General features: G+C 46.2%; 1 long non-coding RNA gene across 1 annotated transcript in view; it reads right to left on the bottom strand.

Annotated features, from left to right (window-relative positions):
- Positions 1-5,719: 5,719 nt before the first annotated feature.
- Positions 5,720-26,495, bottom strand: part of LOC125924399 (uncharacterized) — an 81,092-nt gene continuing 60,316 nt past the window's right edge. Inside the window, exons 5-6 of the long non-coding RNA XR_007458385.1 lie at positions 7,400-7,438; positions 5,720-6,125 (exon numbers count right to left, since the gene is read on the bottom strand). This is a non-coding gene — a long non-coding RNA (uncharacterized LOC125924399). The remainder of the gene's footprint in view (positions 6,126-7,399; positions 7,439-26,495) is intronic.

Here is a 26,495-nt window from a genome sequence, read left to right as displayed (position 1 = left end):
TTGGGACTCTCTCTCTCTCTCTCCCTCTCTCTCTGCCCCTCCCCGATTATGCTCTCTCTCTCACAAAACAAAAAAAAAGAAATCTCAAAATGGGAAGATTATCCTGGATTATCTGGGTGGGCCCAACAGTAATCACAAGAGCCCTTAAAATAGGGGAAAAGGGGGAGAAGAGTCAGAGGAGATGTGACAACAGAAGCAGAGGGCAGTGGTTGCTGACTTCAAAGCTGGCAGAGGGGGCCATGAGCCAAGGAACGTGGGCCGAAGCAGCTAGAAAAGGAAATGGACCATCCCCTGAATCCTCCCCAGGACACAACTCTGCCCACATGGCTTTGAGGTCAGTTCCATGAGCTTCATTTCCTGTGCTGACCCCCAAAACTGCACATAATAGAGTTATATTACTTTAAGCCACCACATTTGTAGCAATTTGTTACAGAAGCAATAAGAGACCACGCGCTGGCCCAGCTCTCTCCTCTCGGGTCCAAAAATTGAGCAAAGAACAGCCTTCCACGTCTGTCGAACTCCTGCGGTGGTGGAGGCTCACCGCATTCTTTATCTCTTTGCACCCCCAAGGGCTCCGCGTCAGAGGGAAGGTCTGCTGCATCAATCGTACTTATTTAGGAGGGAGGCAAATGAGGATTCGTTGGGGTGAAGGACGAGAAAGCCTTATCCTACTGGACCGTGTGGGCTTCTTTGGGGCAGTGTCTACCCACACCGGGGACAGAAGAGACATCCAATAAATGTTGAGCAGTTGAATACACAGATGGGTGGACACACTGGTAGATGGGCAAATGGCATGCATACCTCGCACGCAGAAAGTGCTCAATAAATAGCTACTGCTACGTGTTCTAGGCGAGGGCTGAGGGTATCAAGGTCACGACAGCAAAGGTGATCATATCCCACCCTTCCTACCGTTCCTACCTCTCCAAAGAGTTCCCAGGGACACAGAGACACACGTGGCAAACGGGAAATTAAGTACAGTGCTATTCCACTGAGAACTGTACTGCCTCCTGGAATCCCAGCTCAGCGCTCTGGTAAAAAGACACACGACTTAGGCTCGTGTAGGACAGATCCTCTACCTCTCCTCCCTTTATGACCACCCCACCTTTCCTACCTCCCCCCCCCACCACCTTTCCTACCCCAGAAAGTAAACCTTTCCTACCTCACCCCCCCCACCACCTTTCTTACCCCAGAAAGTAAACCTTAGAACCACACACTCTGAGACGATAAAGTGGGTGGAAATATAACCTGGCCTGTACAACTAAGTTCTGGGTTGACTGATGCACAGAGCCCCCCATGAGTGGAAGGGAGCATTAGGGACCCGCTGCTATACGCAGACCCTGGGCAAGAGGCGGAGCTGAGAGGTCTTTCCAATACAACCGTGGGCCATTGTGACTTCGCCTCTGCCTAACCAAATCAACTGCTTTTCCTCTGGTGAAGAGAAAACGTAAGAGGCTTGGGCAGAAACAGGTCTGGCAAAAGACAAAGGCAGAATTATTGCTCTGTTTATCGTTAGTACGACTAGTTACGATGATGGATGGACGGACGGATGGATCCTCTGATACCCGTGGATCATAATAAAGAGGAAGCCAAGGCAAAATACGTGGAAGGCAGATTCTCTGTGGTAGCCCAAGGTTCTGATGAAAAGTATTTACCTGGTGCAGCAAACCCAAGTGGGGGTCAGGCTGTATCAACATAAAAAGGAGGGAAGGATTGCTGTCACCTGAATACTTACCCCAGGCCGGGCACTGTGTGTCACACAGGTAAAGTCTCAAAACAAATGCTGAGGGGCGCCTGGGTGGCTCAGTCGGTTGGGTGTCTGACTTCGGCTCAGGTCATGATCTCGCGGTCCGTGAGTTCGAGCCCCGCGTCGGGCTCTGTGCTGACAGCTCGGAGCCTGGAGCCTGCTTCAGACTCTATGTCTCCCTCTCTCTCTGACCCTCCCCCGTTCATGCTCTGTCTCTCTCTGTCTCAAAAATAAATAAACGTTAAAAAAAATTAAAAACAAACAAACAAATGCTGAGTGGAAGGCATTATCATCTAATTTTAAGGGAAAAAGTACAAGTCTTGAGGATGTACAACAACTTGCTCATGATCACTCAGCTGGGAATTGAGAGAACAAACATTCAAACAGGACTTTTAGCTTCAAAGCCATACTCTTCCCAAGATTCCCAGCGAGTTCTGGTTACAGTTAAGTTTAGCTGACTGGGGCCAGTCAAAGCAGACTGTTCAACAGATAACTACTCCTTTTGTCTCCTCAGCGTCAGTTTTCCGTTCTTCAGATATGAGCCCCTAGATTTTCCTGTGGGGAACGCCCCTCCCCATCTCTAGACATGTGGCTTGACCGGGGCTGACCCCTGCCCCCAGCTCTAGAGATGGTCATCTGCCTCAGGCTGGTCACACGACTGATGCTGGGAGGGACATGTATAATAGATGTCAATCACAGAACATTTGTGGGAATTGTTAGAGGATCTCTCTCTCTTTCTCTCTCTCTCTCCCTCTCATCTCATCTCACCTCAAGTCACTGAGAAGACAGGGGAGAAACTTGACACAACTGGGACCAGCACTAGGGTGAGGCTGCCTGAGAAAGAAGTCAAGATAGGAGAGACGGAGAAACTCCCAAAGACGACGTGTGAGCACCTAGATCCGGCCAAGCCCAAAGTCAGTATTTCCTAGTCTTTGTTCAGTTGCAAGAGACTATACCATAACTCATTTTGTTCCAGTGTATTTGAATTTAGATTTTGCCACCTACAACGAAAAGGCCTGAAGAGCAGCATGGGCAACATGATTTGGGTTATTTTGTGCATTTACCTAGTTTCCAAGTGGTAAGCTTATTCCTCAAGGAAGGAAAAGTCCAGGCCTCTGGAATGGGAGTCTGGTCCTGACTGTGCAAGGACATCAGGGCCTAGCCAAACAGACTTGGTTTCCAGAAGACATTCAGTCCTCACCAGGCACTGGAGTGCCAGACCTTGAGAAGAGAGCAGATGTTGGGGCCTACAGATGCTATAGCCTGGAGGCGGTGAAGACGGCAAGCCAAAGTTCACCCCACCATACGCACACCGTGTTCGCGAGCAGAGACTGACTTCAACAGATGGTTGGACTGAGGCTTCTGATATACTGCCTGCCCCTGTTGGGTTCAACTCATGAACTCAAGCAACCTAGGATTACAGCTGGTGCCCAACCCCAAACCCCATGGTGGGAAGATGGGCAGAAAAAGGTTGAAGCTGAAAAGTAACAAGTATGGAAAGGGGCAAAGCAAGGGACTTCAGGGGCAACATACACCCAAACGCCTCGGCCAGTTCCCACAGGACATATTGATCTTAGAAAAGAAGTCAAGAGGTTGTTATAAGGAAGCGCTGAGAGTACTTGCAGGGAAATTAACCAGGTTACATTTTGTAGCCTCTAGGGTGGAGGTGATGGTGATGGTGATGGGGGTGGTAGTCATGGTAACGGTGATGGTGATGGTGATGGGGGTGGGGGTGGTGATGGTGGTTGTCGTAGTGCTTTCGGTAGCGGCTGAGGTGGAAGGATAGTCACCATATGTAAAATGTTTATTATGATCCCAGCATTGCATTAGCCCCATTATTTCATTTAATTCTTACAACAACTCAATGAAACGTGTATCATAAGCCCCATTTTACCGATAAGGTAACAGAGTCAGGTTACACAGCTTGCCCAAGAGCATAGATAGTAGTGAGTGGAAAGAGGAAGAATGTAAAGCCCCAGAGCACCTGACTGACTGCAAAACCAGTGCTTCTAACCACTAGGCTTAACTCAACTTACACACAGTTCTTGGAAGCCTTTGGTCCTCTCCACTGTCCCCTATGCTTCTCATCGGGCCTGAGCATAACAGCGATGCAGTACTTTGCGTTTCCCTAAGTTCAGGGCAGTTTTCAACACACAGTTCTCTACACCTGTGCCTTCTAATCTTTCAAATAAGACAACTCCGTTTTAATGTCTACGTATTTTGTTGATCCCGATATGGGCGTACTTGTCTTTTTAGTATCATTGACCAAATAAATAAATAAATAAATAAGTAAACACATGAAAAAGAGCTACTCTAATAGCACACAACCTAACCATGTGAATGATCGCAGTAGCATCTATCTATATTCAAAGAATAGTTAATCATATATTTTATTTAGTAAACCTTACTTATTCAGGCCACAGTCGCGGCTTCATGCCTGGAGGAATTGGCCAATAGCTCAGTGGTTGGCCAATTACCACTTCTGGATGTTGTTTCACTAGTTCCTTGGGACTTTCCCGTGAAGAATGTAAAAGTAAATGGTGTTGATCCCTCAGGGAATGGCAGTGGGGTGGATGCTTTACCAGCTCAGCAATGTACAGAGAACTGGAAGCTTCTGTTTCCCCCTTGTCACCCTTGGGGCTTTCGGGGTTCCAAAGGTTTGGTTGACATAGCCAGGAATTAGGCTTTTTATCCCAGCTCATTTACTAACAAACACTGTATATCTGTAGCTCCGGGCATGAAGTCCCATCCCCAAGAGCTTGGTTTCCCCGCCTATACAATGGGACCCTTGAGCCAGAACTCTATGGGTTCTTTCAAGGTGCAATGTCTGATGTTATTTATTCTTTTGCATCTGATATATTTCCCCAACCCCACTGCTTCAGCATCCATACTGGCCATCAAAAATAACCTGTATGGGGGTGCCTGGGTGGCTCAGTTGGTTAAACGTCTGACTTCGGCTCAGGTCATGATCTCGTGGTTTGTGGGTTCAAACCCTGTGCTGGGCTCTGTGCTGACAGGTCAGAGCCCGGAACCTGCTTTGGATTCTGTGTCTCCCTCTCTCTCTCCCCTCCCCCCTTCTTTCTCTCTCAAAACAGTAAACATTAGAAAAGTAACCAGTGTGTTAAAATACAATGAAAAAAACTTCCAATAGAGAGGGGTTTTTTTTAGAATATAATGTTCTACCGGAGAACTCGTGAATAATGTCACTGCCTTACTGAATCAATAGAACAGTTCATCAATCCCCTTCCAAAAACAAATGTGAGCACGAAAGGGCAATACAGTCTTTTGAAATAGTAGTTTGGGCTGTTTTAACGTTTTGGCCTATTTGCCTCTCCAAATATAAGAAGATACGGCCAAGTGGTAGCTAGGGTACAGGTCTCGCCTAGACCCCTTGCCGCAGCATCGCCTCTGGAGAACGAGACGGTTCTCTTCGCACAGAGCCCAGGAAAGGATGTGACTCATGGTAAAAACCCACAAGATGTTCAGCTTTCCATTTTTCTTCGTCAAAACCGTCGGCTATACGATCCAGATTCATTCTGCAATGCGTCAACACGTGGCCAGTCCGAGCCGGCAGTCGGATAGAGCAGTGCTGTTCAAAGACGGTCCACATGTTAAGGATGGGAACTGAGAGGAAATATTTCGAAATATTTAAGGCAATTTGATATCATTACAATATCCTAGCGTGTGATCTTTTCTCTAGAAATTCATTTTTTGGGGCGCCTGGGTGGCGCAGTCGGTTAAGCGTCCGACTTCAGCCAGGTCACGATCTCGCGGTCCGTGAGTTCGAGCCCCGCGTCAGGCTCTGGGCTGATGGCTCGGAGCCTGGAGCCTGTTTCCGATTCTGTGTCTCCCTCTCTCTCTGCCCCTCCCCCGTTCATGCTCTGTCTCTCTCTGTCCCAAAAATAAATAAAAAACGTTGAAAAAAAAAATTTAGAAATTCATTTTTTAAATTTTTTTTATTTAAAAAAATTTTTTTTAATGTTTATTTATTTTTGAGACAGAGAGAGACAGAGCATGAAGGGGGGAGGGACAGAGAGAGAGGGAGACACAGAATCGGAAGCAGGCTCCAGGCTCCGAGCCATCAGCCCAGAGCCCGACGCGGGGCTCGAACTCACGGACCGCGAGATGGTGACCTGAGCTGAAGTCGGACGCTTAACCGACTGAGCCACCCAGGCGCCCCTCTAGTAATTCATTTTTTATTGTAACGTACGAAAGTACTGCTCTGCAGAAGATGGGAACTTAAACAAACCTAATCCTCACTACGCGTATTCTGAAACGCACTGAATAGGGGCTTCACTTACGTAACGGTACAGGAACAGTCGCTGTGATTCAACGTTCGCTCACTCAACACGTTTATCAGCCTTCACCAGGGGCGGCGTGTCTGGTAGCAGGAGCACAGGATTCAGAGTCAGAATGCGTGGGTTCAAATCCTGGCTCGGACACTTAGCAACGAGGTAACCTTCACAAGTTCCTTAACTATTTGTGGGCCCAATGTTCGTATCCGTAAAACGGGCTTGCGTACCAGACTCATATAGTTCTAAGGACGATTGGATGAGATAAAGTACATAAACTTGACTTAACGCATGGCAAGCACTCCGTCAGTGGTTGATGGTAAAAGGAAAAGTGAAGCACCCACCCCCCAGATGCTAGTTAGGTGATTGAATAAACTGCACCCTTATCCTCTGCAGGAAGACAATGTAAGTAAATCACCGCTATTAGTGGGGGTAGAGCTGAGGGAGCAGTAAAGGGGTGCATGATGGAGGGAGGGCCTAAGTGTTCAGGGTGGGCTTTACAGACAAGGTTTGCACCTAAATAAGGAAGGGAGAGCTTAGTGTTCCGGGAAGACAGGGGAAGGGGTGGGGAAATGCCAGGCAGAGAGAATAGCATGTTCAAAGGTCCGGGGTGGCGACATAATGGTAAATCTGAGCCCCTCAACAGTTCTGCATGGCTGGATTGTAGAAAAGGGTCAGAAATGGGGAGTCCCTTCAGAAAAAGGACGGGCATTCTTTCTTATAGGCTTCCCAGTGCTTACCACACACAGTCCCTGTGCACCGTCTCAATAAATGCTTACAGAATGAACGAGGCTGAATGTCAGACGCGCCGTGCTGAGAGTTTGGACCTTGCTGTGAAGCTAATGAGAAGTCACGAAAGGTGATGTGGGGAGCAGAGGGGGGACCACGGTGCTGATTTGAAAGATGGATCAGAGGTGAGGGAGGTGGGGGTCGGGGAGTCCAATCACAGCAGCTCGCTGAGATGGAGTTTTGTCATTCTCTTTCGCTCTGATTTACAGATGAGGAAACAAACGTTCAGAGAACTCACTGACTTGTCCAAGCGTCCGTAGATTTCACGGACCCAGGTCTGCCTGACTTGGGTCCCATGCCTACCCTCACTTAGCCTACCCTCCTACCCACAATCCTGTTTGCAGCAAGTAGAGTTCGATCTAGGGATTCCCTAACTCACTCTCAACTTACCGAGACGTAAATACCAGAAAGGAGAAAAGGATGGGTTTTCAGCCATTAGAGCGTAGCTGTGTGTCTGTGTCTGTGTATCCGTGTGCTGGAACATCAGCTACAATCCCCAAAACCCCTGGCAGAGGGAACGATGCCTGTGTGCACATATACCACCAGGGACCAACAGGGATGCAGAGGAACTCACCTTCGGGCCTGAGAGCAGACGAGCCTGAGCTGTTCAGTTCTGTAATAGGAGAGAAAGGCCAGTGTTCCCAGACGCAGCTGAGAAGAGGGACACACTTGGGAAGGGATGGGAAGGAAAGAGGCGAGGACACACTCCAGGGAGAAGGAAGCCGAGTGGGTGGTAACAAGGCCAGTCGCCAACGTCTGGAGGCAACAAGAAGGTGCTGAGAACTGGACCCCATCGGGACCCTGGCTTCTAAGCTCAGCTCTGGTTCTTGACTCACTGTGTAACCGTGGGGAGGTCGGAGGTGTACAGCACAGGACAACAGTCCCTGACTGTCACAGTATGCGGTAATTTGCAAACCTGAACCTTAAAAAATAAACGCGATGGGGGCGAGTGGGTGGCTCAGTCGGTTAAGCGTCTGACTCTTGATTTTGGCTCAGGTAGTGATCTCGTGGTCGGTGGGATCGAGCCCCACATCGGGCTCTGCACTGCCAGAAAATTCTCTCTCCCTCTCTCTCTCTGCTCCTCCCTTGCTCTCTCTCTCAAAAGAAATTTAAAAAACAAACATGATGTAACAAAAGGTAGATACGTACTATTGAGAAAGGCTGAACTAGGCTCAGAGTTGTGTTCTCCCGTTTCTTACCTGTATGATCTTGGAAAACTACTTTCTCTCTCTGAGGCTCAACTGTCTTCTCTGCAAAGGAAGGACAACCATGGGGCCCAGCAAAGTTTGGGGTAAAGACTAAATAAAATCATGCATGAAGGGGCTCGGCCAGGCGTCTGGCTCGCAGCCCTCAGTGGCTGGGGGCTGCAATGGTGACAATGAAAAGTAAGATGGAGGGGAGGGGGGCAGAAAGAACAGACGGGAGCAGGAGTGGAGGAGGAGGGGGCGCCCCAGAGTCATCACGCAGACCGCCTGATGCCCTCCTGGCACATAAGCGTATCTCCCAGTACCTGTTAGACTCCCTTCTCCCTCTCCCGTGCAGCCTACACAACATCATCAGTCCTGAGACTGAGACCCCCCTGGAGCAAAGAAGAAACAAGTCTGTCAAATGGTTCTTCAACCTCAGGACACAGAGGCAATGGCACCACCTACTGCACAACGGAGGTACTGCCTGTACTCCTCAAAGGGCTCTTCGGAACAAGCCTTTTTTTTTTTTTAATGTTTGTTTATTTTTGAGAGAGAGAGAGAGCATGGGGAGGGGCAGAGCGGGGGGGGGGGGGGGGGGAGGGACAGAGAATCCCAAGCAGGCTCCGCGCTGACAGCAGAGAGCCTGACAGGGGGCTCGAACTCAAGAACTGTGAGATCACTGAGCTGAAGTCGACTCTGAACCGACTGAGCCACCACCAGACAAGGCTTGCCTCCTGTAGCCTCCCGCCTGCTGTACCCCCTCCTACTCTGTGCGGCCACAGCTGACAACAGGCCGAAACGTGGACGTGCGGCTGTGGACAAGAAGATGCCACACAAAACGTCACCTGCACCAGGCTCTGCTGTCTCTCCGTCCTACCACTTCTCTCTCCCTAAAACGTGACTGAGACAGACAGATGTTTTGCAAATTCCCTTATCTCAACAGAATCCCAGATCAATGTCCACAAGGCGAGAGCTAGGGGAAGGACAGAAGCCACATCCTATGGGATGCCTGAGCTAGGTCTCCAGTGCTGGTTCCCAGTTTACCAACTCCCAAGCTTGCCCAGCACAAACAGCCAGCTCTGGCTTTTAGGGGTTGCCAGAAACCCTTCTCTAGGAAAGCACCCTCTCATGCCCTTCCCCTGCCTTTAATTATTCAAATTCTACTCATCTCTCCAGTTCTCACTGACTTCCCTTTGCTTTTAACACAATGCTTCAGGGGCACCTGGGTGGTTCAGTCGGTTAAGCATCTGACTTCAGCTCAGGTCATAATCTCACAGTTCGTGAGTTCGAGCCCCACGTTGGGCTCTGTGCTGATAGCTCGGGGCCTGGAGCCTGCTTCGGATTCAGTGTCTCCCTCTCTGTCTGTCCCTCCCCCACTCGTGCTCTGTCTCTCAAAAATGAATAAACTTAAAAAAAATTAAAACAGTGGTGACTCACAGGGGCACTGGTACCCCAATGTTTTTAGCAGCATTTTCAACAATAGCCAATTCATGGAAAGAGCCCAAATGCCCAACAACTGATGAATAGATAAAGAAGATGTGGTTTATATATACAACGGAATACTACTCGGAGATGAAAAGGAATGAAATCTTGCCATCTGCAACAACATGGATGGAAATGGAGGGCATTATGCAAAGTGAAATAAGTCAGTCAGCGAAAGACAGATATGATATGTTTTCACTCATAGGTGGAACTTGAGAAACTTAACAGATGATCAAGGATACGAAGTGGTGCATTTTGTGTACAGCTGAAAAGAGACCACTTACACGTGTAAATAAATTCGAGGATGTTTTAAAGCAGGACATCATTAGTTGCAAAGACTTATATTTGGGATTGAAGGTGCAGAACAGATTGAGGCCATAGGGGCAGGAGCAGTAAGGGGAAAAGATGGGACTGTGACAGAGTTTCAGAAATTTCGGCGGGTGGAGGCAGACAACGAAGGAGGAAATTATGACCAGGCTCACTATCTAATCAAAGCCACAGCTATGGGAATGAGGAGGCTGTGTTTGAGAAGATTGACTCAACCATGGGCGAAGGGAAGGAAAAAAAGAAAACTAGGGAGGGAGCCAAACCATAAGAGACTCTTAAAAACTGAGAATAAACTGGGGGTTGATGGGGGGTGGGAGGGAGGGGAGGGTGGGTGATGGGCATTGAGGAGGGCACCTGTTGGGATGAGCCCTGGGTGTTGTATGGAAACAAATGTGACAATAAATTTCATATTAAAAAATAAATAAATAAAATGATAATTATTAAAAAAAAGAGAAGCATTGACTCAAAGTATTAAGAATTGTCCACAGCTGTGGTCAGGGGTGCCCCGAAATTGGTGAAGAAATCGCAATACTGTGTCGGCATAAATTCCGGGAAGACAATGGGCATCATTATCTTCCTTCTGGGTTTAGTACAAAGAGCATGCAATTTGGAGACCGATAAGCTTGTGCTCACATCCTGGGACCACTATTAATGAGTTTTATGGTGCTGGGCAAATGAACTAACCTCTGTGAGTCTCAAATTCCCCGTGTGAAAATGAGACAAGCAAAACTTGCAATTGTCTGAGAAATAAACGAGATGCCACAGAGCAAACACTCAACACATGTTCCTTTCTTCCTGGTACTCTTTTTGAGTCTGTGCCCATCCACTTACCCAATAAAATATCTCAACAAGGTCCCTGAATACCACACAATGTGGAACTGATACCAATGTCAGTTGACACAAAAGGAGCTCTTCAAGCTCAGGGTTATCAAAAGAAACCCCTACGAATCAGTCTGTAGATAGAGATCAAATTGTTACCTTGAGCAGGAACATACTGAAATATGCTGAAAACATAGCAAATAACATACAGGGGTCACAGGCAGAGGAGCACGGTATGGATCACCTGCTCGTTCCTCCTCACAAGTGCAGAGACCTATACCCTTAGCCAGTATAGCAGGGCGCGATCTGTCCCAGGTCCACATCCATTTCTGCGGCCGCTGCCCAGTCCTCCCTCTGCGCCTCCAAGCCCAGCTGTCAGCACTGACTTCAACTGTGTCAGAGTCATTGCTGAAACTTACAAGCTTTCTGCAAACATAGAAATAAATGCTATTCCACTGCTCTTGCTTACACTGGAACAGTTAAGTGAAATGGCTTCCCTTTCATTAATATATTCTTTCCTTTTTCCTCTTTATGAATGCCTTTATTCCTTTTTATCCTCATATTCACCTGATCTCCCTCCCAACGGAGAACTATTCTAAAATTTTCAAACACATTCTGTTGCATTTCTGTTTCATTAACAGATCACGAGATAATGCATTTGGTCGTTTTCAATTCTGCTTCCCCCTTGACTACCATCACCAGCCTGTGAGCATCTCAGTGATGGGATCATGCCTCATTCATCTTCGTTTCTCCGTGGCTTAGGACAGTTTTCCACATAGTAATTCTCCAAAATAGACAGAGAGATAGAGAGATAGATAGATAGATAGATAGATAGATTCAAGTTCTACAATGTTCCAGAGCCTTAAAGCCTATAAGGCATATCTTGCAGATGTTGCAGGCGTGGTTCTAAACCCCCACAGTAAAGTGTGTTAAATGAATTCTCTGGTTTCCCAAGGCATATTAAAGCTATGTTTATGTGACTTAGCTTACTGTAGACAACTAAGTGTGCAATAGCATTATGTCTGAAAAAGCAACGTATATACCTCAATTAAAAAATAGCAACCACCTTCTGAGCTTTCAGTGAGTCGTAATCACTGACGACAGATCACCATAACGGATATAGTAATAGTGAGAAGTTTGAAATATTGTGAGAATTACCAAAATGTGACACTGAGACAGGAAACCAGCAAATGCTGTCGGGAAAAATGATGCCAATAGATTTGCTTGACGCAAGACTGCCACGAACCTTCAGTATGTTAAAAAAAAAAAAAAAAAGCAGTATCCATGGAGCACAATAAAGGTAGGTACAATGAAACAAAGTATGGCTGTGCACAGGCGAAAGGTTCACAGCACAACTCAAATGATTTCATTACACCTGCCAGTGCAATCTGAGAATGCCTTCCCTGAACCCACTGCAAACTGAATGTTAAGAACCACGCTGGGGTGCCTGGGTGGCTCAGTCGGTTAAGAGTCTGACTCTGGATCTTCGGCTCGGGTCATGATCTCACAGTTCCTGAGTTTGAGCCCCGCATTGGGCTCTGGGCTTGCAGCACAGAACCTGCTTGGGAAACTCTCTCCCTCCTCCTTTTTCTTCCCCTCCCCCCCCCCCCCCCCCCAGCTTGCACTCTCTCTCTCTCTCTGTCTCTCTCAAAATAAATAAATAGACTTAAAAAAAAAAAAAAAAGAAAAAGAAGAACCAGTCTGGGCTCTGAGAGCAGACATTAGAAGTAAAGACAGGGCTTTGGCACAGAGCCATGACTGTTATTCTTATTATACATGTTCCCAGTTGATTTCTCAGCCTTTTTTGGTGGCCGGATCTTTTCACAAAGGTGGGAGGAGGAGGAGTATTACAAGAATTTGCATGTAACGGAGCTGCAACTTGAAAGTAAAAAGTTATCAGGGATTCCTAGATGAAGGTGTTAGCTACGCTTCTCAATTGTCGAGGCCACATTATGGACAAGTGTGCTTCCGTGAGTGTGTGTGGGAGCGAGGGGTGGGTGTGGTGTACATGGGATACACACTGCTGTGACCATCGGGGTTGAAAACATTGAAAAGCACCCAGATGGGTTAATAAATAGCCTCCCTCAAATCCCACCCTCCTAGCCCAAGCCCCCCTCTCTTTCCGCTGGACTCTTTTGTAAGTTTCTGGACCTCCCTGCAATTCAATGGCTGAAGAGTGTTCCTGGGAGCATGGATGCCCCAGGACGTGCTCAGGTAGCAATCTTCCTGCCTCCGTTCTTGTTGATCATACCCTGGTTCTTTTGTCCTTATTTTTCGCCCAGTTTCAATAAAACTTTATTTGCTTCCATTGTCTCGCCATTAACAGAAAACTGGCAAAAAGCTAAAACGTTTTGTGTTTACAAGGATAAACAGCCTCTTCACCCAGAGAAGGTGAAAGCCTCAAAGGACCACGGGGAAGAAAGAATCACCCTCCCCCACACGCCCTGAGCTGCCCTTGTTGCTTTAGACAAAGCCTCAGTCCACTGGCCAGGGACCCTGTACGTGACCGGCTCAAGGTAAGGGCGGAGAAAGCAGACCGATTCATTCCCATGATAGAAAGGTGAATAGAAGCTATACCAAGGGTCAAGTGCCTGGATTTTACGGGATGCTAGAACCAGGTGGCCACTTATTAAAAAAACAAACAAACAAACAAAAAAACCCAAAAAACAAGATTCATTTTAGGCACAGCTTTTTTTATGTTTTCTTTTGTTTCTAAATCGGTAAAAGAAACCCAGTCCTAGAACCCGCGCTCATTTTTTTCTGGTTTGTTTTTGTGTAAATACAATTAAGTGATCACACTGCCGTATACTTCATTTGCACAAAGTTCTGGGCCACACGTACTCATGTAGTAAAGTTACCCCTCCCTGTTCCCAGGGGAAAAACCTCCGGGGGTGCCTGGCTGGCTCAGTGTGTGACTTTTTTTTTTTTTTTTTTTTTTTCAGAGAGAGAGAAAGCTCAAGCACGCACGAGAGACAGAGAGAGAGAGAGAGAGAGAGAATATCTTAAGCAGGCTCCATGGGGAGCCTGACATGGGGCTTGATCTCGCGACTCTGGGATCATGACCAAAGCTGAAATCAAGAGTTGGACGCTCAACTGACTGAGCCAGCCAGGTGCCCCTAGAGCACACGCCTCTTAATCTCAGGGTCGTGAGTTCAAGCCTCATGATGGGTGGGGAGCCTACTTTAAAAAAACGAAAACGAAACCAAACTACTCTGGAAGAGAATTGTCACTGAAACGTAACCAGAGTTCATTACGTGGACTGTGAGAAAATTACAAATGATATGAAAAATAGGCTGTTGGTTCTTCCAAACAGATGCAGCTGTGTGTGGGTGCGTATGATGGTGTCTGTGTGACTCTTCCTCGTTCCCTGTGCTAGTTCGAGGGTCCCGTTCTCCTCCAAATAAGGCTTCAGGTGCTTACTCCAGGTCGTTCAGGGCCATCGTGGCCTCCCAGTGCCCTCTCCACATCCTGACCCACACATTTCAGCTCCCACTTCTAACCGCCAGCTTCAAATTCCCGGTGGCAGGCACCACGCGTACTTTTCCGGTCAATGTCATTTCACTGACTTAGCCACCTGGACCGGGCTGCCACGGCGGCAGGGGGAGAGGGGGCGAAAGGTCCAGGCTCCTTGGAAGGTATGGGGACGGTACGGATCTGCACGGAACGGATGGTTTTCGTAGGCATTAATTCTGAACTAACTCGTGGGAGTTCGCGTAAGGTCCGAAACATAGTCAAGAGCCAATAACTCCTTTCTGAATCGGACGCTGCGAGAAGCTAGAAACTGGACCAGTGGAGCCAGCTACCAACCTGTGACATCGAGCCTCACGGAGGCTGTGGGCTTCCGGATCTCACGCTGCAGAGAGGAAGCGGAGGATTCCGGGTTTTATGGGGCTCTTGTGAGGCTGAGGTAAGAGCTGCTGGGCACACAGTGGTGAAGCCAGTGGATTTGGAGGGCCATCAGACCTGCTCTCCCAGTCCACAGGGTTGGGGGCAAATCACTCGACAGCTTACATCAAATACCTCCCCAAAACTGGAGATGGGGCTATCGGAAACCAAAACAAGCAAATCTGAAGCAAGCTCTTGGGTGGGCTGAAGAGGGCCGCCCAGCTGGAGGTCCTGTGCGGCTTCTTTTTTTTCCCCAGAGCAGTGCCAGCTGATTCCCATGAGGAAGCATCTGATTGGCTCAGCTTTGGTTTGTCTCTTCCCAAAACCAATCAGTCATGGCCCAGGGACAGCGGGTTGGGGAGAAGAGGGTTAGGGGCAGCTCAAGCCCTGGGGCAACCGTGCTGGGTCCAGATCAAAGGACATCAAGCATTTACTTCCCTCCCTGACACATAACAGGCATTCAACCTAAGATTTTTGCATGATCGTGCTTTGCAAAGTGTGAGGAACTTGCTTCCTCGTCTGCGAGAACTTTGCTGAACTTATGCCACATTCCCCAGGGGAGAGAAAAGTATAGGAATGGCCCCTGCCTCCAGGGATCTTAGAGCCTTCATGAGAAAAGCATCAATACAGAATTAAGGGTTTGAGTTTATGATAGAGATCACAAGTGTCAAAAGTGATAGTGAAACACCTTTAAAAAAAAAAAAAAGACAGGGGTGGTGGTAAATGAAAGGGAATTCTAGGAGACAAATAGAAGTTTTGTAAGAAAAATAATTTGGAAAACATCGATTTTGAGGCTAGACTGGAAAGTGATTTTCTGTTCCATTTCCTTAGCAGTCTCATACCCATAACAAAAATAGACTTATTTATAATGCCATCGATTGCCTTGTGTATAGAACTAAGAATATAAAATAGGAGGGGGGTGCCTTCCATTTTGACAAATGCGGAAATAACAAGGAGAATGTACTGAACATTCCTCCACTGCTCCCTCTGGACCTTTTCTGTTCTCTTCTGACTCCCTGCCTTGCCGAGCAATTTAGTTTTATCCCCACGAATGAAGCAATTCACATGATTTGAGTTTGGCTTTGTTTGTGTATTACTGAGAAATGTCCTACACCTCTATCATCCATTATCTTGAACAATATCATGAGGACTTTTGAATATAAATTTAAGAAAAATGCACCACACACACACGCACACACACACTCCACACTGAGGCTATAGTATTAGGAGATAAATTAACATTCCCACTAATCTAATTCAGGCTCTTTGCCTCTTTGCAACATGGAAATAGAACCATCTCCTAATAGGATGAGAGGGCTGTGCTCTGAATATGCGCCGGCTTTTTGCTAGGACTCTTGCCTTCTCACCTACACTTCATATTCTATCTCACACAGGCATTTCAATATTGCCGCATCCTGATTTCCTGCAGCGAGAGGAGATTTCAATAATGAATGGCCCTACAATGCAATGAGACCTTAGGGCAGTTTGGATGTGATATCTTCGAAAGAGGTGGCTGTTGTACAGCTGAGAGGCTGGAGGGGTGTGTGTGTGTGTGTGTGTGTGTGTGTGTGTGCACGCACGCACATGCAAACGTATGTGTTATGCTGAGGCTTATTTAAAGCTCTTTAATCAAAGAGCTAGCTGGTCCAGGGAGAATCATTCCAACCTCGTCTTTCCTTTATTCTACAAAAAAACACATACATATATAGCCAACATTTTTCATGCTTTCTCCCAGGTATTTTGTACCTATTAACCCATTTAATCCTCAAAAACATTCAAGAAAGTACATACGATTATTATCACTGTTTTATAGATGAGACCCAGAGAGGTTAAGGAAATTGCTCAGACTTAACAGCTGGCGTGTTCTGAAACAGGATTTGAACTTGGGCGATTTGGCTCCAGAGCTCATATTACTGAGTCCGTTCACTACACTGGCAGAAGACATTCTGGGGTGCCACTGACACACACATCAGAACCCAGGAGATTATTCTGAAAAAGCTAATTTAAAAGACAGTCATGAATTAAAACACTCAATTTCAGGGCACCTGGGGGGCTCAGTCCTTAGGCATTTGACTTTGGCTCAGGTCATGGTCTCACAGTTCATGAGATCAAGGCCCACATCGGTGGATGAGCCCGAGCCCTGCCTCGGGTGAACATGAGCCCCTTCAGGTAAACACAATCCTTATTGAGATGAACCCCACTTCTCTCTCTCTCTCTCTCTCTCTCTCTCTCTCTCTCTCTGCCCCTCCCTCACTTGCAATTTTTCTCTTTTCAAAAAAAAAAGCTTCTAAAACACTCAATTTCAGCTCCTGGCTCCAGACAAAATGGCTACACAGATCAATGAGAAACACTTCTTCCCCTCTGCCCCACCTCCTCTCAATAAACTTGTACTCCAATGAACTCACACCAATGAACTCCCTGCTGTCCTAGTAGAAGAGCTCATACCCCACAGTATTCTGCAGAGGACTGGCCTCACTTAGGGTATCATGGCCCTTTGCGGGTGCCATGATTATTATTATATCTTTAGGTTGTGTTCATCATGTGCCAGCTTTCTTCTAAGTACTTAACATACATTATGGGATCGAAACCATGCCATCACTCCGTGTGGGCTACTCCTACTATCCACATATTACATATTACACACTTTGAGAAGCCAACACTTGGAATTCAAGGCTGCAATGTTATCTTGCATGTAAAGCCCACTGCTCAGTGCCTGGTGCATAATAGGCACCCCAAAATGTTGGCAATTATTATTCCTACCACCCTCCTCATTTATCATGATTTTATTTTTTTAATGTCACTTTAAATGGTCTCTACATAGCTCACTGGGGATACAGTTCATATTAGGACTCACAGCCACGTGCTTCCAAAACTTATGCCATGACTATATCCAGAAATCGGCAATAAAAACTGTGACAGACCTGACAGCCAGTACATCCGAAGACTGGTTAATAGATAGAGTGTGTTCAGTGGGGTCTAGATAAGACTCAGGGAAGTCGAAATAATATTCTGTATATTCTCTTTTGCGCTGGGGCCAATAGTTGAAACTTGGGAGGGGCAAATGCTTAACTCCACTTAGGGCGCATTGTCATGATCCACTCTGATCAATATTGAAATGGGATTTCCTTTGTTTGCATCCCATGGAATCTTAAAGCAGAAGACATGTAACCATTATCAGAGACTCTGGGAAGACTTTTTGTAAGGTAACGCCATGGAAGGGTTGGCTTCAACTCCCGCTTACAGATTTGAAATTCAACAATTTATAAAGGTCACGGTGCAGCCCAGGAAACTCCCGTTCCTTGTCCCAATCCAGACAGCAAGCCACGGCCTTTTCTTTTGTTCATCTTCCACTCCACCTCTTCTAAGACTCAGGAGCTCAGAACTTACTTGATCAGTTAATGGTGCTGATGTTTCTGGGTTTGGGTGAATCAATACGTCACCCCTTGTAGTGAAAACACACACACACACACACACACACACACACACACACAGAAAAAGAAAATAAACACAACCCAAACTCTTAATTGAATGAATGAAACATGTTTACTAAAGACAATTAGAAAATATAAAGAAAAAGGTAATTCTCCCGTAATTCCTACTAATGTGTGGTTGTATAGTTTTCCAGTCCTCTTTTTTAACTTTTCCAATGTAAAAGATGAGTTCTTAAAATGCAGAAATGGCTTTAAATATAAGCATGTTCTGTGTAGTGACAGACTGGAAATTAGACATATTTTCATTGCAGTATACCAACCACTGAGCACTTAACTCTGTGGCAAGCATTGTATCAGTTATTAGCAACATACAACCAAATAAGTCAACATCCCTTCTGTCAATACGCTCACAGTCTAGTGCAGGAGACCGAAAAGTAAATAGAACCTAGTCAAGTATGCCTGTAAGAAGGGTTGTGGTAACAAGAAGCATGTATGGGTTTATTAGGGCTCCTAAAAGGAATAATTGCCATCATCACACAAATTATGGTCATAATCACAGGAACTAACAGCACTCAAAATCTTCACATTTATTTTAGCTGATTTCAACTTTAAGACAACCTTCAGGGTTGGCAAGCATTTTTGGTTTTATCTCCACTTTTAGGAGGAAACACAGAAATGTAACGAAAGACCGTGGGCTTTGAGGCCAACCAGACTTGCGTCCAACTCTAGATCCAGGCTCTGACCAGCAACCTGGTCCTAACTCAGTTACTGAATGTATGCAACTACTTCCCAGGATTGGTCTCAGATTGATAAGTAGTATCTATAATGTGCCCGATGCATGGTTAAGTACTCCCTCAAAGGCAGCTTTTATTACCGACCAAAGCTCAGAATGAGTCAGTGACTTGCTCAAGGTCATGCAAGCAGTGGACAGAGCAGGCACGCCAAAGTCTCTGATGCTAATCCTGTCTCCTTCTAGACGGCCCCAATTATAATGCTTAGGTAATCATCTATAGTTGGCAGTGGGCAGTGCCAGGAATAGAACAGGTACCGCGTGTGATCTGTATCTGTATCTATGGATGCATTTAACATTAGTTTCTTTTTTTCTCTTAAGCGTTCAGGAAAAAAAAAAAAAGGTTACATCAAAGTTGTCTGATATGTTTCCCAGTAAAAATCTGCTGCCCAAATCCCCAGTCCATGATGTCAACACTAGAAACTACAATTAGAAGAGGGAATTAAACCTGTAGAGAAATCCATCCGAAAACTACAAAATCTACAAAGTCGTTCCTAGGACATGGCCCATTTGCCTTCTTGGCTGTGACTCCACCCTCCCAGGGACCGGAAAGAAGAGCCCACTGGGGACCTCTGAAGATACCAGCTAAGCATCCGTTTCAGTTTGGCGGGCAACGAGTTCCTTCTACAGAAGATGTTCATCTTCCTGAGCACCTGTTTAAAACGAAGCAGGACCGATAGAGAAAAGAATGAACAGTGATGGAGAAAAACCCCCGTGTCGACCAGGGAACTGTTTCCTGACTGTGAGTCAGCAGGGTATCACAGTGTTGTGTAACGTGAAGGCACAGTGCCGGAATGAGCCACAGCATCTGAGAATAACCACAGAATCTGGAGTTGGAAGGCCCCTTACAGCAGACTTTTAGGAACAATTTTTACAGGGGCGCCTGGGTGGCTCAGTCGGTTCAGCGTCCGACTTCGGCTCAGGTCACGATCTCACAGTTTGTGAGTTCAAGCCCTGCATTGGGCTCCGTGCTGACAGCTCAGAGCCTGGAGCCTGCTTCTGATTCTGTGTCTCCCTCTCTCTCTGCCCCTGCCCTGCTTGCACTCTGTCTCTGTCTCTCAAAAAAGTGAATAAACGTTAAAAAATATATAAAAAGAAAAAAAACAGAAAAAAATTTTTACGATGCAATCGACAATAGGAAATACACTTCCCAAGTGCAACTCCACATACACATACAAATAAAGGAAATACATAAAACTCTTAAGAAATAATGTCTATCCTTACTACATGCGACACATTCTAATATTGCCTATTTTAACCTATTCTATTCTTTTTCACTTCCCAATAAATTAATTTCTCAAGATGCTAATGGATCACAACCTACAGTTTGTGACGGGGGGGTGGGAGTTGGGGTGGGGGAGAGAACTGCTATGGAGAATATCTCATTCGATTCCCTGTGCAATACCCATGACAGATCCTGATTCATGCCAGCACGAGGTAATCTTTAGGAAGGTCGAAGTCGGGGCATCCGGGTGGCTCAGTTAAGCGTCCACCTTCGGCTCTGGTCATGATCTCAAGGTTCATGAGATTGAGCCCCATGTCGGGCTCTGCACTGACCGTACAGAGCCTGCTTTGGGTCCTCTCTCCCTCCCTCTCTCTCTGCCCCTTCCCTGCTTGCGCTCTAAATAAATAAATAAACAAACTTAAAAAAAAAAAAAGGAATGCCAAAGTCATCAAGAAACTTGAGTTTACGGATAACGACACGACGACAATGGAAATACCGCCCACCGTTTAGAGCACATCCTAGGTACCAGGCCCTACGCTTCTCTCAATGTCTGTACCATTTTGTCCTCACAGCAATGCTTCGCATGGTTCTGTCATCACTTCCATCTTACAGATGAGGAAACTGAGGCCTCCCCCAGAGGCTAACTACTTGTCACATATGGTCATCTAATCCATTTAGAGCTCAGCCGTTTGCAGGTGAGGGGGACCCGGGCACCAAGGCTTCTGTGATTTCACCCTGCTTTCTGTACAGGAAGCATGGCGACCCACGACCGGCCCCAAATGCCAGTGCTGATCCAACGAAGCATCTCTGCCTCTCCCCACTCCTCTTTCCTCCGCCCTCAGCCCTGTTGACCTTTACTGCCGGGGTCAGAAGCGCTACAGCGGGTCCAGGCATAATCCCACCTGACTGGCATGTAAAGCACACTGAGATACCACCTCACGCCGGTCAGAGTGGCCAAAATGAACAAATCAGGAGTCTATAGATGCTGGAGAGGATGTGGTGAAACGGGGACCCTCTTGCACTGTTGCTGGGAATGCAAACTGGTATAGCCGCTCTGGAAAACGGTGTGGAGGTTCCTCAAAAAACTAAAAATAGATCTACCCTATGGCCCAGCAATAGCACTGCTAGGAATTTACCCAAGGGATATAGGAGTGCTGATACATAGGGGCACTGGTACCCCAATGTTTATAGCAGCACTCTCAACAATAGCCAAATGATGGAAAGAGCCTAAATGTCCACCAACTGATGAATGGATAAAGAAACTGTGGTTTATATACACAATGGAATACTACGTGGCAATGAGAAAGAAGGAAATGTGGCCTTTTGTAGCAACGTGGATAGAACTGGAGAGTGTTATGCTAAGTGAAATGAGTCATACAGAGAGAGACAGATACCATATGTTTTCACTCTTAGGTGGTCCTGAGAAACTTAACAGAAGACCATGGGGAGGGGAAGAAAAAAAAAAAAGAGGTTAGAGAGGGAGGGAGCCAAAACATAAGAGACTCTTAAAAACTGAGAATAAACTGAGGGTTGATGGGGGGTAGAAGGGAGGGGAAAATAGGCGATGAGCATCGGGGAGGGCACCTTTTGGGATGAGTACTGGGTGTTGTAGGGAAACCAATTTGACAATAAATTTCATATAAAAAAAAATAAAGCCAGAAAGGAAGAGAGGAGGAGGACTTTTCTGTCAATGTTTTTAAGCTGGAAAACCCTTTTCTGAGAGACCTCAGGATTCTTCTGTTTACATCTCCTTGGCCAGATGCCAGGCACGAGCTCGCCTGGGACCAACCGTGGCCATAACCACTGCGTCCTCTAAGGTGGGCACGTTGCTGCTCGTACGAAATCATGATTCTCTCGGTAAAGACAAGGCCATGGCCGTGGGGAGAGCAACTCAGAGTGTCTGCTTACCTTGGCTTTTTAGCATGTGGATCTTACTCACTTTTTCAGTCACATCTCTCCCCACTTCCTCCCAAGGCTGAATTACCCAAATTGTGCTGAACCTTCTTTTTTTTAAGCACTTTTAGTGTGCCGTGCCTTTTTTTTTCAATATATGAAGTTTATTGTCAAACTGGTTTCCATACAACACCCAGTGCTCATCCCAAAAGGTGCCCTCCTCAATACCCATCACCCACCTTCCCCTCCCTCCCACCCCCCATCAACCGTGTCTTTCTACCCTTAGGTCCTTCATTATTCTTCTTTCCTTTCTCTTGAAACATTCGTTAGCTCACCCCCATCTCTTGTGCCTAGCTACCCCCTACCTTTCTTTAAGGTCTCGGATAAAATGTCCTCTCCTGCGGGAAGAGGTGCCTCTCCGACCCACTCTCTCTGCTGGGCTGAAATTGACTGAGTTCAGATGCCAAGTCTTGTGCCCTCAATCCCTCCCAAGGTAACTGGTTTGTAATTAATGTTTATTTTTTCTTTTTATTTTTTTAATGTTTATTTATTTATTTTTGAGAGAGAGAGAGAGAGAGAGAGAGAATGACCAGGGGAGGAGCAGAGAGAGAGGGAGACACAGAATCCAAAGCAGGCTCCAGGCTCTGAGCTGTCAGCACGGAGCCCGACACGGGGCTTGAACCCATGAACCCTGAGATCACGAGCTGAGCCGAAGTCCAAGTCTTAACCGACTGAGCCATCCAGGCATTCCAATAAATGTTGACTGAATGAGTGAGTAAAATAATCACCATTATTAAGTAGAAAGGGTGCTGTATTTTAATATCATCTATTTTGAATATGTGCCAGAGACTTTATCAGACAATCATACATCACATAACAAAATCGCAAAATATATTCATCCTAATTGTATTCAATCAAAGGGATCAAGTTGCATGTTCAAGGCCACACAGCTTGCAAATGACGGAGACAGGATGCAAAGCCTGTCCTGATTCGAGAGCCCAGGGATTTTCCCCTCCACCACACTGCTGCCCGGATCTCTTCCAGCCCTAGTTCGTGGTATGACCTAGAATAGGGGCTGACAAATATTTTCTATGAAGGACCAGACAGTAAACATCTTAGGCTTTGAGGGACAGAGAGTCTAATCAACCCTATTGTGGCTTGAAAGCAAACATGGAGAATATATAAACACAAATGAGCGTGGTTGTGTCCCACTAAAAATATATTTACAAAAACAAGTAACGGCTAAATTTGACTTACAGGCTGTAGTTTGGAGACCCCAGACCTAAAGCAATTCAGCTCCTTTTACCTAGTTTTGGGTTCTTCAACAGTAAAGTGGATGTTTGGATTCTATGCAACTAAGATGACTTTCTATTCGGAAACCCAATGATGAATTATTGTTCTGAAGCCCAGAAAACATCCTGTTATTAGTGATAGGAAGCATAAATGTAAAGGTTTACTCAGTTAAAATACAAAAAAAAAAAAAATTAATACGTATGCTTCCAAAAAAATTAAAAAGAAATACACAGAGAATCAAATGAAGAGTTTAGCCAACATAAACTAACAGAGCAAAGAAAGGAAGGGTTAGCTACCTGTATGTTCTCCTTTATGTTTGCTTTATATTGAAGCAAATGCTGGCTTCAGCATTTTCTGCTAGATCGAATAACCTAACACCTTTTGAAAACACGATCTTTCAGGGCGCCTGGGTGGCTCAAGTTGAACGTCCGACTGTTGGTTTTCAGCTCAAGTCATGAGCTCACAGTTTGTGAGTTCGAGCCCCACGATGGGCTCTGCAGTGACAGTGCGGCGCCCGCCTGGGATTCTCTCTCTCCTGCGCTTTCTGCCCCTCCCCTGCTCGCGCATGCATGCTCTCTCTGCCTCAAAATAAATAAATAAATAAATAAACAAATAAATAAATAAATAAATATTTTTTTAAAAAAGAAAGCATAGTCTTTCCATTTTTAGCCTCTACCATCCCTAAGAACACAAATTCCATATTTTCTCTAGTCTTAAACATTGATTCTTGCTTTGAGAAGTTTGGAATTCCCACATCCAGGAATAACTGTGAATAGGGTTGACCCAGGCAAAAGGAAGGGACCCCAGGAGAGAAGTAGCTGTTTTTCTCCTTTGTTTCTTTTCCTGCTTCTTTTCTTGCTAGGACCTGCACCCCCAGCCCACTCCATATATGCCTTTTATCGCAAATAGCGTATGCCCCCTTGTAAGGGTCAGGAAGTTGGTGATTTCTCTAAAATAGATAACATCTAAGGAAGGACCAGGTGAGAAGACCTGACCTGACGAAGCCATCATATGCGTATTCCAGACCACGGGAGCTAGACATCTCTACACCAAGACCCTCTGGCTCCAAGAAGAAACACCTGGGCCCCTGTCAGGGTTCTAACCATTTCCTGGATGCCCCGGAGGACACGTAATGTACACCAGACCGCCAACCTCAATAAAAACCCCAGACCCGGAACAAAGACAGGACTCATGCTCTTTTCCTTTCCAAGTCTCCCGGTTGGTCAATCTGTATCTGTTCTCTCCATCTCTTCAATAAAGTCCGCTTTCACCTCCTGTTGGCTCGAATTTGATTTCCATCCTGCGTGAGGCCATGCCAAGGACCCTCTTGGCTGGTCCTACCAGTCCTACGGCTGGTCCCCCTCTGGTTCCTCAGACCCGGCCAGCCGGCATTAGACATATTCATTATAAATCTTCAGAAATCCATAAAGAAATATTTACTCATAGGATTGTCGTGAGTATGAAAGAAGGTGATGTGCCCGGCACAAAACCGGACGGAAAGGAGGCGTTTCGTACACTGTGATTATCGGTGTGGTTATTAATATTCTTGGTTATTTTAACACTGATGTCAGAGGGGATGCCTTATTCGTGAGAACGGCGGTCCTGAACTGGAGGCAATTTTGCCTCCCGAGGGCTATTGAGCTATACTTCAGGCATCTTTGGTTATCACAAGTCGGGGCGCTTCTGGCATCCAGTGAGTAGACACCAGAGATGCTGTGAACGTCCCCCATGGCACAGAAGAGCCGCCCACAGCAAAGAATCACCACAATCACAGCGGCAAAGAGAGCCTGGCGCAGTCCCAAACATACCACAGAGTGGTTGTCAACAAATGTTTGCATTTGAAGGAATAAATAAATAAATGAGTGGAAGGGTAAAGACAGTCACCATCACGGTCACATTTTGCCTCTGCCTTATACTTTGCTAAGGAAAACCGGGTCTGTTGATTCCATAATATCTGATGGATACACACACTAGATTAAACGCTCCCCGTCGGCTGTGACCTTGTATGTATTGTTCAAAGCTAAACCTCCAATGGAAGGCAGAGTAATGACACACAACCTCTCTTTTGACACTGGGGGAATAAATGGGAGTCAGAGAGTACCTGGGCCTCCTTTGCCTATGTACTAAAATCATTCATTCAACCATTATTTGAACTCTGCTTTGTCTCGCCTCTGTCCTTGGGGCCGTAATGATAAGAATTTCCTTGGGGCACCTGGGGGACTCAGTCGGTTAAGCGGCCGACTTCGGCTCAGGTCATGATCTCATGGTCCGTGAGTTCGAGCCCCGCGTCGGGCTCTGTGATGACAGCTCAGAGCCTGGAGCCTGTTTCGGATTCTGTGTCTCCCTCTCTGACCCTCCCCTGTTCATGGTCTGTCTCTCCCTGTCTCAAAAATAAATAAAATGTTAAAAAAAAAAAAAAAAAAGAATTTCCGGCTCACTCTCCGTCCCATCCCCATTCCACCCCCACCAAAGAGAAGGGTGGCACCTGAACCAAAAATTCCCTGTCGCTCTCAGCGTTTCCACCAACAGGAAAAAAATATCTGCGCAGCAAACCCCAGCAGCACAGAACAGCCCTGCTCGCTCCACACTGACAGGTTGTATGCATTTTTATGGGGTAGGAATAATATGTGGAGATAATTATGCAGAGAGAGCTGAGGCAGAAAATACAGGAATGGTGGCTGAACATGTAAGCACATAATAACTGGGGAATTTCACGGAGCTCCAGGTGGCCAGAGACTTCAGGCCCCCAGGGGATGATATGAGTGTTGTTTGTTGATAGAAAAGGCAGTTACTACAGGAGGTTTTTGTTTTCTGTTTGCGTTTTTGTTTTTGTTTTAAGCCACTGCCTTAAAGGAAGAAAGAGAAACACTTACAGAAACATCAATTTTAAAAATCCCCCATCTGGGAGATTCTGTCTTCCCACGAAATATTAACCTTGGATTTATTAACCCTTGGATGCCTACAGATGTACTGGAATCCACCATAAGGGAGGAAAACTTTTCCCCTTTCCCCTCCTAGGATCTTCGATCGGCCTACTCGCTAAATTGACATAAGACACATTAACAGGAGGAAAACAAATTTAATTTTGTACGTATGGGAGCTCACGGAAACACGACACTCAAAGAAGTGACCAAAACAGGCCGCTTTTGTGCCTCTGAGACCAAGGAACAATTATTCGTGAAGACTGGACAAAACAGAGGGGTTTGGGCTTGGGGTGGCAAATGAATGAAGAAGTAGCAATGTTCCTTATTCCCTCAAATTCTCTGTCTCAGGCAACGGATGCTCTCTCCCCTCTTGGTACAGGGAGGATACCTCCACTAGGCAGATTTATTTCCAGC

This window comes from Panthera uncia, chromosome F2 (genome assembly GCF_023721935.1).
Source record: "Panthera uncia isolate 11264 chromosome F2, Puncia_PCG_1.0, whole genome shotgun sequence".
NCBI lineage: Eukaryota > Metazoa > Chordata > Mammalia > Carnivora > Felidae > Panthera > Panthera uncia.
This window is presented reverse-complemented; position numbering and strand designations above follow the sequence as displayed.